The following is a 19239-nucleotide window of genomic DNA, read 5'->3' on the forward strand; positions in this document are numbered from 1 at the left end:
CAGCTGTCAGGAACTCAGGCTAGATCTCTATGTTATTTCAAATCTAAATTTTATAGAATAAAATTCTAATATATTGATAGAATGAAGCAGATCCTTAGTATTTACTTAGATTTGACCTATAATTTTCTGACATGGGATTTGATTTCTTTAAAACTGACGTGTAGAGAAAAGATAAATAAATATATACACATTAAATATACACACATGTATACATGTATACATATATGTTTAAGAATAAACATATATATCTTTAAAACATGTCTAGATACATAAGTAAGTTTTTTCTATACAAGGCTAAGATGTAGAATTTGTTTTCTGCCACAGCCAAATATTTATCTAATTAAGAGTTGAATTGTTCTTATAACTGTAGTATAGAAGGAAAACTCAGAAACTAGTATTACGTATGCACGTCAGTACCTTTAAGGTTTTTCTAGTTTACCAATACCTCTTACGCATAAACTCTGAAATGATTGTGAGGATTAGATATGCCTTCATATGTAAAATGGCCAGTTTTCATTCTTTTCAATCTAAGTGTTATTAGATAGTTTTATAGAATAGCTTGGCTAGTAAGGCTCATCCAGACAAAGTCAAGATGAAGATGAACAAGAAGGTACATGAAAGAATCTCAAGTCACAGAAAGCAGTGGGATTACTAACAAAATGCTCCTGACTCCCAATTTTAGTGTGTGCTGGCTGTTTACAGCCTTACTGCCCTTTTCTACAGGTTATAAATAACTTCAAAGTGTCCTTGTCCCTAAAGAGACCTTAGCAGCCAACTCAAAGGTTGAAGTATGGAATAACTCTCACTTTGGATACATTTTTCCAGGTAGCAAAAAAAGAGCAGAAAAATTTATTGCCAATTTAAGTTAAGGGCTGGGGAATCATTCCCTTCCACTGAAAACTATCCATTATGGAAGAGTTGCTGACATAGACATAATAGCAAAATTCCCCACTTCAAAAATATATCCAGGAAGAAAGCAGTAGATGCTCTGCTCCAAAGGTAAAGGTCTATCCTGGAAAGGGGCAGGTGCGACTCGATAGTTTTGTAGGGTACATATCCTTAGACCTTAAAAAGACTTTCTGAGTTTGGCTTTCCCTTAATTTAGGCACCAATCACTAGTGAGTTAAGTATATGCACAAAACAACACCAGAGGAAAAAATTCCTGTCTCCACTTGGATGGAGAATATAGCAGAATAAACCATGACTGCAAAAACAGGTTTCACAAGGTGATAGGCTGCTCTTGTTAATTACAGAACTCTTGCTAGGAAAAAGAAAAACTCCTCCAACTGCTTGGAAAAAAAAAGTCAGATAGGGTTCATCAGATTAAGCTTCTCCAGACATCACTTTCAAAATACATCATTTGGGAGATGTCTGAAATGGAACGACATGAATCCAAATCAGGAAACAAACCTGATTATAAAGGGGCTATTTCACTTCAAAGTGGATCTCAGTTCCAAAGAAAACACCTTTAGAAACGAACTTAGATAGGCAGAACCAAACAATCAGCAACTTCTCTCTTTTCACAAATTATAATAATGTGTTGATTCCACTGAATAGCTTGGGTGAAAATCTCTAAGGCCACAAAGAGCAAACTTTGGAAAGATGAAGATTTTAACACATCCCACGTGTTATCAACGATTTTTTCCTCTAGGAAAAAATTTATATTCTAAAACAAGTGCTGGAACAGAATTTTAAAAAAGAAAAAGGAGGAGGAGAGGGAGAAGGAGGGAGAAAGAGGGAGGAGGGAGAAGGAGGGGGAGGAGAGGGAAGAGGGGAAGGGAGATCAGGGAAAGAAAACCTTATGGCTAAAAACATTCTATTTATAATTATATCCCCAAAGGTGTTTTGAGATTTGAGAGGTTACAGTTTTTTATCCTCTCCCTTACACTACAACTATGAAGAACCTTATAAAATCCAAATAGTAAACAGATGAAAGGCTTGGGTCTAATATAATTTAAGCGTGTCCAATCTGCAAGGAATTAAAAAACAGAAGAATCATTTCATGAAACAAATAGGGAGAGGTTGCATAACCCCACAGGGTCCTCTGGCCTTTACAGAAGCCAAATTCAACATGTAGTTCTCTTTGGCCATCTATACTTTAGTCAAAGCATTTAAAAATACTTCTTGCTAACACCATTTGGCTCCAGAAAGGGCCCAAGGAATGAATATCAAGTCTAAATTAGTCTTAAGTTAAGCAATTTGGAGTAAATTCATTAACTTAGAAGCTGATAAGGCCTGCCTCTTCCAGAGGACTTGATATACCACATGGACACCATTCTCTTCAGCATTAATTACTGTAATACGATCTAGCTTAAAAAAATTTTTTTTAAGTACAGAGTTCAGTATTTTCTGAACACACTTCTCTTTATGACAGACACTTAGACCTCCCTCTAACTATGAGAAATCAAGGTACACATATGCTTTAATCTTCTTTCACTAGAAGTCTTAACTGAAGAAATCTATGACTGTTTACATGGACCCATGCTCCTTGCCTAGCAAATATTTGCAGAAAATAAATTCTTTTTTTCTAAAGTTATTAAAAATAAGCCAATTTCTATGTTCATGTTAAGGTTCTAACTAAATTAAACGGAACGAAGAATGGCCAGGAAGTTCTCAGCTTTAAATGTTCATTCCAAAATTCATGACACAAGGAAAAAGTAAAACCACATAAGCAGACAAAACAGGGGAAAGTTAGGCAGAATGTCTGTCTTAACAGAATTTCCTGGCTTCTGATGATTTGTCATAATTTAAAAGATTAAAATGCAATAACATCTATTTTACTCAATAAAACACTGTAAAAACATTCATAAGCATTAGAGGCAATAATCTTTTACCACAAAGTAAAAGTTTTAAGATGCTAGCCAGAATGGTAGGAAGATTTTTTTTAAGTTACCCCTAGAGAGATGGGCTCTAAGGTACATATACAAAGGCAATCTGCTCAAAATCAAAATCCTTTTACAGAGTAAAATGAAGCCCACAAACTGCTTTAGGTATCTCATTTTATAAACTGTAATTCTAATTTCCCTACAGATCTTTTCTAGGGAGAAAAATAATTTTACTCTAAGGTCTCAAAATCATGTATTATCAACTGTTGATTAAAAATTAAATCCAAATACCTTTTCTCCCCTTCAACATCAGTGTAAACCCTAATCCTATATACAGTAGTCACCAGAGAAGATCTGAATAACTCTGGTTTACTCCAGGAAAGAATATTCAGAATAAAACTTTCGAAGGCACTTATGAAAAATGTTTTTTTCACATTGTTTGTAATGCTCATTATTTAAAATAAAAAAAACCTTACATGCTTACCTTATATGACTTCCAATTTTACATATCATTTGCACTGAAATGAAACAGTAGATTGCACTCAAGATGTGCATTTTTTAAAGTCATGGTAAATATTTCTATGCATTTCATTCCACTTTTTCCTCATCATCTTAAACTATGTTTAAAACAAAAATCATGTAAAAACTCACCAAGTTAAGTCAGCAGGAAAACTCTAATTTGTCTTGTCTAACAGGAAATCTCTGTTGGAAATAGAGATGATGAATCAGACTTAACTAGATACAAGTTCTTACTTTGCCTATTCTATAAGGAGGAAATTTTACAAAAGCAGGTAATACTTTTGCTAAAATTTATAAGTCAAAATTATGATTCTTATATTTCTAGTCTTAAGTGCTCTATTAGTCATTTTTCAAAAATATAATACTTAGAAATTAAAGTCAGAAAAATCCAAGCTAATTCTCCTAATGAATTGGCTTAAACAAAATGCAGTGGCCTGCCCCAAGTCAATAAAAGGGAGTGATCACTTTTGCCAGCTACCTCACAAAATGTTGGAAGAATTACTATGAAGGTTTTGTGTAAAATACTCTTTTAAAAAAGTGCTCTGTGGGCCAATTACACCAAAGCAAAATGCATTTAAACAAAGCTACGTTTCCTACAGTTTAAGTAAATAGCTGCCACACTGAGATTCCTCTTGAAGACTGGTGAGATATCTTGGCTAATCACCACTACCACCCTAATAATCTACCATATCCTAAAAAGTGACTCAAAACAGAAACAGAGATAAGAATGGTTACAAGGCTTCTGGGACCCTAACGTAGGCAGAAGATTCTGGTGCTATCTTCCCATTTGTGGGAAAATGAAGCACTGCATACATCATGGATTAATTCTTTAAAAATAGAACCTTTTCCTGGAAATGTAAACACCATCTTTAACTGGTACACTGGTACAAATAAGCTGCTCTCATTTTGAGAAATAAAGTCTGGTAACTATCAATAATAAAATGAGCCCTCACCAAAACCTGTCCTAAAATATGGTGTTAAAAAAGGACAGTCTTGATCAGAAGACTTAAGAGTAGCAAGAGTCAGGTTAAATTCATTTAACAAATATTTACTGAATATCAACTGTGCAAGGCATTGTTTGAGACACAGTGGTTACACACACACACACACGCGACACACACACACACGACACAAGACACACACGCACGCACGCACACGCACACGCACGCACACATATGCATGCTTCCTGAACCCTCTGAGGGCTTTTAAGACTAAGTAACTACTCCTTAGGCAGAAGATATCAACAAATTCTAACAAATGAAAATGCTCTGAATATATGTGACTCTTAAAGCAGAAACCAATACCTTTAGTCTTTTACTCTCTAATTTTTTAAGGTTTTGGTTTCTCAGTCAATTTGTTAGAATGAACATTATTAGGCCCAAAGATTAGCAAAATTTAAAGAGTCTGACAATACTGGTAAGGACTGGAAGGGACAGGGATACTCTCACACTGTTGGTAGGAGGACGAATAATAAACTTTTGGAAAAAGTTTATTATCTAATAAAACTAAAGATCCAGCCATTCCACTCCCAAATGTGGCCCAGAGAAACTCCTGTACATTACCATCGGCACACGTAATGTTCATAGAAGCACTGTTTATAATAGCTGAAAACATCATCAATAGAATGGCTACATAAATTGTGGTATATTCATATAATGAGATGCTACGTGGCAATGAAATTAAACTGCAGTTCTACACAATGACATAGATGAAAGTTACAAACATACTGTTAGGTTCTGAAAGAAGATGCAAAAGAATATATACAGTATTATTTCATTTTTATAAAGTTCAAAAACAGACAAAATCAAACTATTGTTTTGCAATGAATCCTAGGTAGTAAATTCACAAAGTAAGGAAATGATTATCAGATGTCAGACTAGTCAGCTTCTTCTGGATGTTAGCCATGATATATTTCTAGGTCTTAGTGGTGGTTATATAGGTACTTGCTTTTTATAACTAATATTTACAGTTATGTTTTATATATTTTTGCTATATTTCATAGTGAAAATGTTCAAAACATATATTAAAATAATCCAATAGAGTGTACGTATACAGTTGACCCTTGAACACATGGGTTTAAACTGCATGGGTCCATTTATGTGCAGATTTTTTAAAATAAATACTATAAATATATTTTCTCTTATGATTTTCTTAATAAGTTTCTCTTCTCTAGCTTACCTTATTGTAAGAATACAGTACATAATACATATAACACAACAAAATATGTGTTAATCAACTGTTTATGTTATCAGTAAAGCTGCGAGTCAACAGAAGGCTATTAAGTTTCGGGGAGTCAAAAGTTATATGCAGATTTTTGACTGCAGAGGGGGTCAGCACCCCTAAACCTGGCATTGTTCAAGGGTCAAGTGTGTGTATAAATATTTTATTTACATATTTACTTATTGTTAAATATACTTATTTAATATTTACTATAAATAATATATGTTTATTTTCTCCAATGTCTAAGGGTAAAATACAATGTCTTATACAGAATACACCCTTGATTTTTTTTTTCCCCCAAGACAATTCAGGATGAAAACTAGGTAACAGAGCAGGGCCACTCATGAATAAATAACTATAGACAGGCATTCCTACTGTACTTCCTTTTTTGAATTTATATGCAATACCTAAGATTTGTATTTTGGGAAATTTTGCAGTACTGACATAAACATTTAAATCTATGTATGACTACTCACCAGGAGCCACTAGTTAATACCTGAATTATTATAAAAAATCAAAGCTTCTGAAAAAACAAAGCCAGGATACAAGTTTTATCGTGGCCTCTGATGGAACTGCCAATGATCTCCTCTCTCATTCTGAAAAATAGCCAAAGCTCTTACAATGACTGAATAGGCCCTGCACAATCTGAACCTTATTACCTCTCCGGCCTCATCTCCAATTACATGCTTCTGAGCTCGCCATGTTCCAGCCACACTGCCTTTCTTTGCTGTTGTTCCTCAGACAGAATAGGCTTGTTCCTGCCTCGGGGCTTTGTACTTGCCTTTTTCTCTTCCTAGATAACTATTCCCCAAGATATTCCCTTGGGCACACTCCCTCACCATCATTTGATCTTTCTGTAATAGTCACTATCTCTCTGAGGCCTTCCCTGACATCCTTAAAAATGTAATCCCCTCCCTGTATAGCCCCAATCATATTCTTCCTTATTGTTTTCTATAGCACATAAAGTCACTTACCATACTATATCTGGAATGTATAAAGGCAGACTCTTGTTTTTGCTATACCCTGTAAATGTGTGGCACATGGAAGGTCAGAAATACTTACTGAATGATTGAATTAATCTGTTTCTTTTGGATTTCTATCCTTGAAAGATTAGACAGTAACTCTATACATTTAAAAAACAATGTTTCAGAGACTCATGGACATGGACTATAGACTAGTGGTTACCAGAGGACTATAAACTAGTGGTTACTAGTGGGGTGGGGGAGGAGGGGGTGGTAGACAGGGTAAAGGGGGTCAAATATAGGGTTTAGGGAGAGGGCGAAGTGGGTAAAGGGATCAAATACATAGTAGCTGAAGGAAACTGAACTTTGGGTGGTAAACACACAATAGAATATACTGATGTCAAATGATAATGTATACCTGAAAATTATATAATTGTATTAACCAATGTTACCCCAATAAACGAAATTAAAAATTAAAAAAATAATAATAAAAATTAAAAATAAGAAAAAAATAAAAAACAATGTTTCCTCTCTCTGTCAAATTTCCTAACAAAGTTTGCTTTATTAACAAGTTTCAGGTTTACGTTCTTATTAACATTAATGAGTCACAGATAAGACTTAAATAAAGTTGATTCAAACTAAATTGTATTTTCCCCTAACAAAGGTGCAGTGCCTGTTTTAATAACCATGCTGGGAGAATCGAGAGAGAGACAAAGACTTCTCTATGTGGCTGGTGCAGGTTTACACTGGCACAACCACTATGGGAACTATCTGACAAGATGAAGCATGAAGACTGAGCAGTTGCTTCCTTTAGTTATACTTTTGTTATTTTTTTAAAAAGTTTTTTCAAAATGAGCATGTTTTACTTTTATAGTAAAAAAAAAATTAGATGTTTTAAAGAAAGAATGATGCAAATAAAATATCATTTCAAGAAGAAAGTTCTGTACATTATATTTTGATTCCTAAAGAAACAATAAAGGCTTCTGTTATGTATCCACATGAAATGAACTATCCCAAGAAAGTGATTATGGTTAGAAAAAAAAATTATTTTTGACTTAGGAACTAAAAATTTTTATAGCAGAGTTTCCAGAGTGCTGGGAAAACAAAACTCTATGGTGTTAGCATTCCATATAAAAACACAACTTATTCTAAAGAAAGATTTAAAATAGGAATCTCTCCCCACAGCATAACATGAGGGACTGATATGATAAAGTACAGGTAATGAACTCCATTCAAACAGTGATTACAATGGCATAAGGAAGGTAATTCACTTAATAAAGCCTACTGGTTGACATGAGAGAGACTTCTGAGCACAGAGGTTGAGCTTACACTTTTGATGGAATGCTCAACCTCTGGAATAATCCTAAATTCAAAAGTTACATTCCCACCACAATACTTGTGACCTGAACCATATCCTAAGACATGATAACTCGGAGAAACTACACAGCCATCTCATATCCGACAGTTATATTACTAAGATTTCCATTTTAAGGTCTTATCAATTGTTTTTTAAAATATGTAACACATAAATTCTTCTCAAATTCTTAAGTCAATATATTCATGAGGTAAATATACCATGAATATATTCATGTATGAGGTAGCTGCCCAAACTAGTTAAGGAATTCCTACTCAAATACTTGCAACACGCAGAGTGTATTATTAGAGAAGAGCAACAGTTTTCATTTGTAACACTTCTGCATTCCAAGTGCTCAAAGCTCTGAATAGATCCATATTTAAAGGGGAAAAAAATTAAAAATATACTCAACTTCATAATAATGAATAAAAGTATAGTGGATTAAAGACTCCAGAAAAAAAACTATAAATGAAAACCACTGGTCATTGAAACAAAAGGGCCCTGAACAAAATTTATTTATAATAATTCTAATCTAAGATGAAGGCTTATATTTTTTAAATGCTTAATTTGGCTAAGAATGCTCCAAGAAACCCTTTCATAAATATCAGCTATGTTTAGATCTTGCTGAATTTATAAGGTCACACGGAATTGCATGAACTGGATTGGAAAAGACTAAATAGGCCTACATTTACCAGGTAGAATATTCCAGGAGTTAAAAAATAGTAAATGAAAACTTGGAAGAAGGGGAAAAGGTAACTACTGACATTTATGAAAAAAAGCTATTGGATATGAGACAATAAAACCACAAAATATTAAAATGCAAAGGTTGCCAAATTTATTAGATTTCAAAAGAATCCACAGGAAAAGAACCTGTCAGAACCTCTGGTCCTAGTAAAAGAAAACTGGCATTCCAAGTTATAGAAGATTTTCTTTATCCCTTCCTCTCCCTCAAATGATAACTGTGAATATCAAAGTGGTGGACCAAATGAGAGAACTCAAATAAGAATATATTTAGAACAAAACAAACCTCCAAAGCAACAACAATGAAAAGGAGGAGGTAGAGGAGAAAACCGTAAAAGGGACACATACAAAGTTTTTGTATACTAGAGTTTTGTAACAGCAAAAAAGTGAAAATTTATATATCCATCAAAGAGGTTTGGAAAAACTGTAAAACAGTCATACAGTGAAATAAAAATAAAACAGCTAAAATAAGACCTAGATCTATATGTATTCAGATGAACAGATCTTGAAAAACAAGAGTAAAAAAATGAGTCCCATAGATATTTATACATTTCAACACACACACATTTATATATTTCACACAGGCTGACTGGAAGAATGCACAATTCATGGTAACAGGTTGTCTCTGGGGAGTGAGGGTGGGAAAAAGAACTGAGAAAGTGAATAAAGAGGGCTTAAGCTGAAGGTATTTGTCACAATCTACTTTTAGTTTGGTACTTTTTAAAAAAACTTTTAAAAACAATGAATTCCGAGACAAAAGTAAATTACAAAAATCAACATCAGAGCAATAATTTAAGTAGATAACAATGTAATCTGAATCAAACCGAAAAAAGCCAAAGAACTCAATTCTGATCTTCTCAATGATGGAAAATCTATCTTTTATTGGTAAAATATTTTTCCAAGTTCATGGGAGTCAGAGTACTGGGATTACTTGAAAAGGGAGGGGGTAAACTGACTTCATATACTTCAGTAAGAAAATACATTTTAAATAGAAATAATACTCATAGTAATCCAGCATATCTTCAGAGAGACTATAAATCATAATGAGCCATGTTTCAGCAGAGCATCTTCTCTTTTTAACTTTCTAACCTCTATAGAACCTGTTCTATTCTACTTTCTAACCTCCTGAAGACTTGTCCTCCATCTTTCCCTAATTTTACTCATTTCCCTGAGGACCAATTCCTCCTTTAAGCAATTCAAATTTTAGTACTTATACTCAAAGACAGATTTTTAAAAACTTGAGACTTTTTGAAATGATTTAAGCTTTTTCTCCTCTTTCAATTCCTTTTTTCTCCTTCTTCCTTTACTTTTTCCATCCCTAACCTGTTTTCCTTCCATTCTCATGCTGACCAACAGTGGCTTTCAACTGCTGACAAGCCTCTGCCATGTTTATATTTTTCACTCCTTAAGGAAAAGATACTCCCCAGTAAACCAAACAAAATCTCACTCCATAGCCTGAAGGTCAAATAAAGGGGCAAAAAGTAAGGTGAAAATACTAACCACACTTTGCTGCCTTTCATTTCAGCATTATGGCTAGGGAGGAAGTTATAACTACCAAATGAGAGAGCAATACCAAACCTTATTGTACCTTTTATCCTCTTTATAGCATTTAAATGTATTAAATGAGTCCTCTGTTTCACAAGGTACTTGGGATAGATCTATACAGTTAAGAACTATAGCCTACTAGAACCATAACCTCAAGATTCACAGTAGAGGCACAACCCCAGCCCTCCCATCCCCATCCTTCCCGGCTTCTTTTAAAAAATTTCTAAGGTCCTTTGTGTTAAATGCTTTAAGCTATATAAGCATTCTCTCAAAAGCAGTATTCAGTGCTTCACAGTCTTCAAAGTACTTTTACATTCATGATCTTATTTGGGATTTTTAACAGCTCTGTGAGACATACAGGGCAAATATTTTACAAATAATGAAACAGAAGCTCAAAGGTTAAGATCCATCATGGTCACATGGCTATTAAGGGGTTTGAGTTCAGAACTCAAGTCTTTTAACTGCTAACCCAATACTTTATAATTCTTGTGACTAGATGATTCTCAGATCAGGTATGGTCTTTTATTAAATATGTAGGAATTGGAAAAATATCTGATAAAAGACACATTCACATACCCTAGCTTTTGGTTCTGATTTCATTTTCAAGTGGCAGCTATGTTGAAAAGCATGCTCTTTTGTTCTAATTCTGAGCATCATTATTAATGGAGACCTGGGCAAATCACTGATAGACTCATGTCTACTTTTAAGACTGGACCCTGGGAACAAATCATTATGTTCTAATACTTTTAGGATGACTTTCCACACTTTAGTACCTAATCATCATTAATTTTTTAAAAATAAAATTACTCTGTTCTAACATGTCAAAGTATCTTTTTGTTTTGTTTTTACTTTTCATTTTTTAATTTTTATTTTTCAATTAGAGTTGACATTTAACTAGAGTAATTTCCTAGTCTGAGTTTCTGAGAAACAAGTGTCTTTTCTTCTGGAGATCTCTATCTTCCTTTAGCCACAAGGTTACCGAATCAAAAAGCACAATTTCTATCAATCCTTAATTATATTCATTGAGATGTCTAACATAACTAAAATACTAAATGGCACCATCTTCTACCCAGTTGCTCAACTCCCACACCTATCTTTTCATGTCCCATTTATCAGCAAATCCTGTCAGCTGTCCTGCTTCCTAATATAATCCACATTTATCCATTTCTGTTGTTTTCTCTCACGTCAAACAGTGTTCATTGGTTTCTAATTGATCTCCCAGCTTCCTCTATAGCACAATCTATTCTCCACATAGCAGCCACAATGAACTTTTAAAAAGTAAATCAGATCATGTCACTCTTCCATTAAACCTCACTCAAAATAAAATTCAGTATCTTTACCTGATTCTACAGGGTACTATTTAAGAGCTGGCCCCTACGGCCATGCCACCCTGAACATGCCAGATCTCATCTGGAAGCTAAGCAGGGTTGGGCCTGGTTAGTACTTAGGTGGGAGACTACCTAGGAATACCAGGTGCCATAGGTGTAAAAATGAATGAATGAATGAATGAATGAATGAATAAATAAATAAGAGCTGGCCCATTATACCAAATTCATCACCTACCTGCCTCTGCCTCAGGAATCACTAACTTCACTCCAAACACACTGGCCTTCTTTCTATAAATAAGCTAAATCCTGTTTCCACCTCAGGGCCTTTACATTGTCTTCCCTCAGCCTGGAAGACCCTTCTAGATATTCACATTGCTTGCTTCTTGTTATTTAGGTCTTAGCTCAAAATTCACCTCTTAAAAAAAAAAAAGCCTTTTCTGACCACAGTCAAAAGGAACAGTCCCATCCTCACCTTCTATGAATTTACCCTCTACTGTCTACAGTTTATAGCCTGATCATCTTCTGAGAGCACTTTTAATATTGACATTCCCGAAAAGTTGAAAACCAGAACCTAGGCAGTAGGGAAGGCCAGTTCAAACTTAAAAGTAGGCCCCTGGTCTTTTTTTTTTTAAGCATCCAACAGAAACTCTATTTAAATTCTCTTTTTTCTTTTGGGTATAAAACTTTTAAACAAAGCTATTGTTAATCTTTGAAATCTTTCCTATTATATCCACTTAGGCTTCTCTTTTTAAAAATTATAATATCAAGCCTCTAGTCTCTGTCATTACTTTTTATTTGCCTTAAAGAAATCACTAGTTTTTCTGACCACTAAGTCTTACTCTATAGTACAGTTTCTTTTCTATCAATTAAAGTAAACAACAATTGATCATAATGGGACTGGGGATCCAGAATTCCAAGATGGGAAACTGGCTTATAAATAGAAAAATAAAAGGAAGCAATAAGAACATCTTTGGAGATGTTGGTGTAAGTAATACCAAGAATTTTAACAAATGCCTTACACAGTGATAAAAACTGAGAAAACTTGCTAATACTACTAAATTCTTCTGGAGTAAAAGACTAAAGTGATCTGAATAAAGTGAAGGTCGTTCTTTGCTATTAGCCCAAACTCTTGGAGGGCAAGGGACTTGCACCCACAGCATCCTGTATTATTGTGGCACACAGGGAGTGCTTCATAAACATCTGGTAAATAAATTAGTAAAATAATTCTACAGACATAAACATCCAGTCAAATGATTTTGTTTTATACAGCAGGAAACTGAACCCCAAAGCAGTTTAGTGGCTTGTCCAATGTGATACAGTACACACAAGAGGCCAGGAGCAGAACTGAGAGCAGAACCAAAGCTATTCTATTTCCTCATAGTTATACTGGAAAAAGCATGTACTGGGCTAATGTCAATGTGGGTAAATGAAAGATAATGCATTGGTGAAAAACAATCAAACTATAATTAAGGACACTGAGTTCTATAATGATTTAGAATGTAAAAAAAAATGACCTCGATGAGGCACTACAATTACCCATTATGTAGAGTCCAAATGGACCAACCAAATCCTTTGCTATATTATCAGAAAGAATACTGGAAACAAATAAGAAAACACATGCAACACTGACATCCTCCTACCTAGCTGTCCATGCCTACCTAATGCCACTGTTCAAATTAACTCAGCTGTCAGACTACCCAATTCCATTGCTCAGTCTACATTCACAACAGAAGTAAAGTGGCTATACAAAATAGATTCTTCCCTAAGGATGTCGGGTTACAAAGATAAATTTGCAACTCTATTTGTTCTTGACCCTCTATAACCTTTTCTACTTTTCAATTCAACCAAACCCTTACTGATTAAAACTGCACAGACATGACTTGACTCTGATCCTTAAGATGTGAAAAGGTTCCTTTACTCTATTTCCTGAAAACTCTTTCTTTAAAAAGCAAAGCTTCATCTTATCAGCCTAACCAAATTATTATCAAATAAGTACTCATTTTGAGAGAGGCCTATGGATTAAATTTTGAAAGAGTAATTTTCCCCACCTATACAAGTAGTAGAATCACAAGCAAAGATAGACTTCTATCCTAAGTCCAACAACTAATCTTAACACTAATAAATGTGTTTCTATTGCTTGAGCCCCAAAGTCAATCAACCAAAAAAATATTCACTGAATGCAATTTGGATGTCTGGTCCCACAGTGAACTACCAGCCTTACCACTACCAATTTCTTTGCTTGGTTTGAATAAAGAGAAAATGTTTCTGGCCTTGAAGAGCTAGGAAAAGACAACTTATAATTAAAACAAGAACTGCTCATATTTTCAAGAACTGAGAGATTTTTCTATATAAAAAATTTTCTTCTTTCAAATGATTTTCCTACTATCTTTAATAGTATACTTTGCCTTTAAATGGCAAGCCATTTAGAAGTCACAAAAATTATTTTTCCATCTATTCATTCCTGGATGTTACATGAACAAAAATTTGGTAAAATCAATTTAAAAATTCTAGATAAGTCAGGTATTCAAATCAAAAAGGGAAGCTTTGGACTCCAGACATGAATTCACTTCAAATTTTAAATATTTACAGAACTCACAAATTCACTTTTAGGGGATTGAGTTTCCAAAGTCATGAAATGTGGGTAAGAGTTACCACTACTACTGTACTGCCTCAGGTAGTAACTTTAAGAACTGTCTTACAAAGGTCAACATTTTATTGGGTCTTCCAAAATCAAATCTTCATCGAGAAAAAGACATCAGTTAAATAAACTGTTAGAATAAGAATAGAACAAGCCAATATATTCATAAGCTTTTGCTGTCCTTGGGTCCTGGATTCTAGTGCAGGCTTTGCAGATACTTTCCTAAATTTGAGTTTTCTCATCTTTAAATTGAGGTCAATTGTCCAAGAATTTCTAAGGTCCCTTCCATAGCTAAAGTTCTATGCTCCTTTGAAAATACTATTAAAATTATTTCTGCCTCTCTTCATATGTGCTCTTCAAATCTAAAAACAATACACATACAGCATAAATAATTCAAAAGTTATAGAAGCTGTAATTGAAAAGTGAAAGTTTCCTTCCAGACAAGTCAAATCCCTCTTCTAAAGCCTAAAGATAGCCACTGTTTTCTTTTGTACTCTCAGAAACAAACAAAATTTAACATACAAAACCAAAAAAGGGGCATGTACCAGCAAACATACACTCTCTGTCTCTCTCCACCTATCCCTCCCTTCCTCCCCTCTTCCTCCCTTCCTATCCCCTCCCTACATTGCCTAAAGGCACACATATACCTTATTCTAATGGCTGCAAAGAATTCTACTGTACTCTGATGTGTGGTTTTCAGGATTTTGCTACTGAAAACGAAGTAGCAAATAAATATATTGAACATAAGTACAAGCAAGCCCAAGGGCCTGTACATTATTCACTTTGATGGATATTGCCAAATTGCCCTAAAAAGTATTATACCTGTGATACATAATATATACTGCCCACATGACTCCCAGATTCTTGGCACCTTTGAACATCTACTCTCTTAATATACTATTCATCTAGGATGGCCAGAGACAAAGAGATATAAACAAACCTTTAAGTAGAAAAGCCAATGAGATTTAGACCATTCCCTCCCCAAAAAAGGCCAGAAATGTCTTTTATAAATTAAGTAGACAAACTCCAGCTAAAAATGTGACAGAAGTGATACATGGTACTTGTTTACATGGTTCAACTGTTGCTGTTTCCTTCAGAAGTCTGTAAAAGAAGATATGGGCAGAAAATAAGTTTTGGGGACATGGGGCGGGGGGAGCACAAGGAGAACAGGTGAACAACTTGTACTGCAGATTCTGTAATCTCAAAGAGACACAGTTCTGCTTTAGATCAAGACGTGAATTTAATAACATGTTTGGCTAAATTCTTCCATATATAATCTGGCTACTTTTACCCAGAGACTGTTATCAGCACAGTTAAAAGTCAATTTAGTTCCTTATCATTGGCAAAGGAGCCCTATTAATTTAACTTTTTACTCCAAAATTAATTAGGCTAGTGTATGATTCCAGATGTGATAAAAGTGTTAAAAAAGCACATAGGAAGCAACTCTTGTTATATTTTAAAATATTTTTTATTAAATAATTGGTATAATGCCTAGCATGTAGTACTCAATAAGTAACTGTTAATTAAGTTATTCACACCATCTACTTTGAAAATTATAATCTTCGTTTAACAGGAAGTATTTGCAAAGGGCCATGTAAACATCAGGCAACTTTAGAAGCATGTGTGTGCGTGCGCGCATGCGTGCGTGCGTGTGTGTATGTAGCACATTAAGTTTCTCAAACCAAATTTCTCATTTTACTGTCCTACGATTTGCTATCAGAGCTGGCCTTTGCACAACACGGCTTTGAAATGCATGGGCCCCTTTATTAGCAGATTTTTTTCAATAAATATACAGCCAGCCCTCTGTATCCCCAGGTTTTGCAGCTGCAGGTCCTGTGGATGCAGAGGGTCAACTGTATGCATTGTTCTACATCATTTTACATAAGGAACCGGAGAATCCGAAGATTTTAGTATCTGACTGTGGCGGGGGGGGTCCCAGAACCAATCTCCTGCAGATACTGAGGGAAGGCTGTAGTTAAGTTTTTGAGGAGTCCAAAGTTATACATGGATTTTCAAACTGTGCAGGGTCGTTGCCCCAACCCCCATGTTGTGCAAAGGACAACTGTATAAGTGTTTATTAATCTTCAATTGTAGTATGCTACCACATTTTAGGGGGGAAAAGGAAAAACTATACTTTGGTCTTATACTAAAATGTGAAAAATTTTAAAGTTTAGTTAGAATCAGGGAAATGCAGTATATCTAATGCAACATGTTTGTTTTCAGCAGAAGCTCCCTCTAATTTTATAAGAAAAGTAGGAAAATACAATTTGGGAACACCGACTATGAGATTATTCCCAACACTTTCTTCACCCAAGTACATCAACCACACCTAACACTAAAATCTCTTAAGAAAATTGCACCTAGTTTCTTCTTTTATCAGAAGATCACTTAAAAAAAAACTACTAACAATTTTAAGCATCAATCAGAACTATTAAGAATCAAGGCCAACCTTACATACAGCTGCGTATAAAACTAACCAAGCAGAGCAAGTCCTATGCTGAGGGCCAGAAACATCTCTTTCAAAATGAAAGTGGTCTTTTCAGCCCTTGCTCTGACTACACCTACCACAAATGATCAGTGGAGGCCAACTCCAGACACTGGACTCAAGAGGACATAGTTCCAGATATCCAACAAGGCATCAACTGGGAAAAGGAGTGGGGAATTGAGCTAACTGGGACACATGGTCAAATCAAAGGCTTACTTGGCAAGGGTCCTGTCCCTGATATTATCAAAAAATCATGTAGGAGGTCCCCAAATTCTAACACTAATAAAGAAAGCCTTACCTGTAGGCACATAATTTGGATAGGCCTTTTAAGACTGTTTGCAGCTGAGGAAAATTTAAAGTCTTCTAGGTGTTGGCAAATTCTACTGAATAGAGTTCAATGTCCCATCTACTAGACTGAATTCCACAGATTTGTAGACACAAGCTTTAGGTTAAGTGTTTCCAAATAAAAATTATAAACCAAACAAAAACAAATATTCCAATCACATAATTAAACAGGCAGGTTTCAGACTGAGATGAAATAATTACATCCTTCAATACAATCTACTGTTTCCAAGACACACAAGAATCTGTTTCTTGGACTTGAAATTGGTATTAAGTGGCAATGGATCAAGGAGAGAAAATAAATGACTACTTGAAACTAGTCCAAAAATCAAATCTAAAGGCATTCAATTTAACACTGAGCTTGCACATACTGCCAAGAACAAACTAAAGCAATATTTGGTTGTGTTGCTATGTTAAATGGCAAGCTACTATGACATAAAAAAAAATAATAATAATGGTTCATGATTGGCTGTAGACAGTCTGGTAACCAAAGTGCATATTTATTGGTTACTGCCTATACTTGCCACTAAAGTTTATCTAATCAAATCATGTAATGCAAATACTTCCAAAAGTAGTTTGTTTGTTTTCATTGTATGAGTTTTTTCTAAAAGACAACATTTTCATCAAAGATAGTACAATTTAGTAAAAAGAATGTGATGCTAGGAGGGAGATACTTAAAGTATGTCACTAATTAGCTTCGAATATGATTGTGTACTTTAAAGAGAAAGTCTTTTGAGTTTGTAAAAAGTACTAGTTAGCTCTCAATTATCCATGGTAAAGGAAGTGAAAAAGTGGCATAAATAATTCGAAACAGATAGTAAAAAAGAAATCCTTAACATTTTACTGAGAAATGTATTATGTAATTTCTTCTATAGATTTATATCCAAAATTGAATCTGGGCTGAATAAATAGTAAAAAGTTTTTATACAGCCTGTCTATACATTAAGGACATCACTGGACTGAATTAAAAATTAAAAAAAGCCAGCATGAGATAAATCCCTACCAGTAATTTACATGAGGATCATTTAAAATTATTATTCCTCCCAACCCCACAGCATCCGCTTGAGGCTCAAATCTCAGCCATAAAATTCTTTCAAACGAAAATCTATAAATGTCATTTAGAAATAAAAGATGAGAACAACTGAGTTTCTAAAGGTGACTCAATCTAGACCTGAGAAGCCATGAGAGAATCATCCCATTGAGGATTTTGGCTCCACAGATGTGGAGGTGCACTATTGTGCCTGAAGACTCAGAAGTGGGTATCAGCCTAACTACAGGTCAATTTATTCCATAAAATCATGATATTCTTGAAAGCTTATGTAACAATCTCAGTGCTAGAAAGTATACTTCAATAACCTGACTAAACCCTTTGATTTTATAGAAGAAACTAGGATCCACAAAAGTTGCAGCATGTCTCTCAAACTACATAACAAAATAAATATTTAAGTACTTGGAAGTTCATTAAAATTTTTTTTAGATATAATTAACATATAATACTGTATTAGTTTTAGGTGTACAACATAATGATTTGACATGTATATACTACAAAATAATAAATTTAGTTAACATCCATCACCATACAGTTACAAAAAAAATTTTTTTCTTGTGATGAGAGCTTTTAAGATCTACAGGAAGTTCATTATTTAAACTCACTTACATAAGCAATTAATCTCCTACATTTCTTGTAGAGAGACTTTAATGTATTCAGTTTGCTTAAATTAGGCCAGATATTTATCTGCTTTATTTATCTGCTTTATCTTATAGATCCATATTGCACAACTTCAGATGTACTAAAAATAAAATCAGTCCCTTTGGATATAACTTTATTCCCATACAAGCCTCTCTACTATACCACAAGATGAACCCTACTCTCCCATTAGTCTAGCAGCTAGACTATGTGTCTTCCGCAAATTTGTTCTGAAAGCCAGGAATGGTCTCCCACCTCTTATTTGACTATTACTCTTCTGGGTCCAGGTCAAGTTTCACTTCGTCTTGAAGCTTTTTTTATCATCCAGTTCACTCTGAATTCCTATCATATTTATTGTCACTTTCTTGGCAGTTAACAAATGTTACTTAGAATGCCTTACCTGATAATTAACATAGATGCCCAGAACTGTAATTGTTCTGTGAATATGTCTTTCCCTATCTCAAAATTCTCTTTTGGTAGGTATAGTGAGACCTGGAAATAGGTACTTAAGAAACAAAACAGCTGGTAGAAGAACAAAATAGTTTTTTTTCCTTTATTAAAATGTCCTATAATGCTGTTTTAATTTTTTTTAC

The 19239-nt window shown here is 34.4% G+C and overlaps 1 protein-coding gene and 1 pseudogene across 5 annotated transcripts in view; one reads left to right on the forward strand and one right to left on the reverse strand.

The window, feature by feature from the left end:
- The window catches only part of SPOP (speckle type BTB/POZ protein), a 58413-nt gene that overhangs the window by 25780 nt on the left and 13394 nt on the right, over positions 1 to 19239 (reverse strand). For 3 of the 5 annotated variants that reach the window (XM_039846271.1, XM_039846274.1, XM_039846273.1), the window contains exon 2: positions 3477 to 3527. The exons of 1 other annotated variant lie outside the window; for it this stretch is intronic. The gene's annotated coding sequence lies outside the window, so the exon portion shown is untranslated. Of the gene's footprint in view, positions 1 to 3309; positions 3344 to 3476; positions 3528 to 19239 lie in introns of all 5 variants that reach the window. One more of the 5 variants, XM_039846275.1, reaches the window with a different exon arrangement.
- Positions 11539 to 11651, forward strand: LOC120589008 (uncharacterized; annotated as a pseudogene).

The sequence above is a fragment of the Pteropus medius genome, unplaced genomic scaffold (genome assembly GCF_902729225.1).
Source record: "Pteropus medius unplaced genomic scaffold, Ma_sr-lr_union100, whole genome shotgun sequence".
NCBI lineage: Eukaryota > Metazoa > Chordata > Mammalia > Chiroptera > Pteropodidae > Pteropus > Pteropus medius.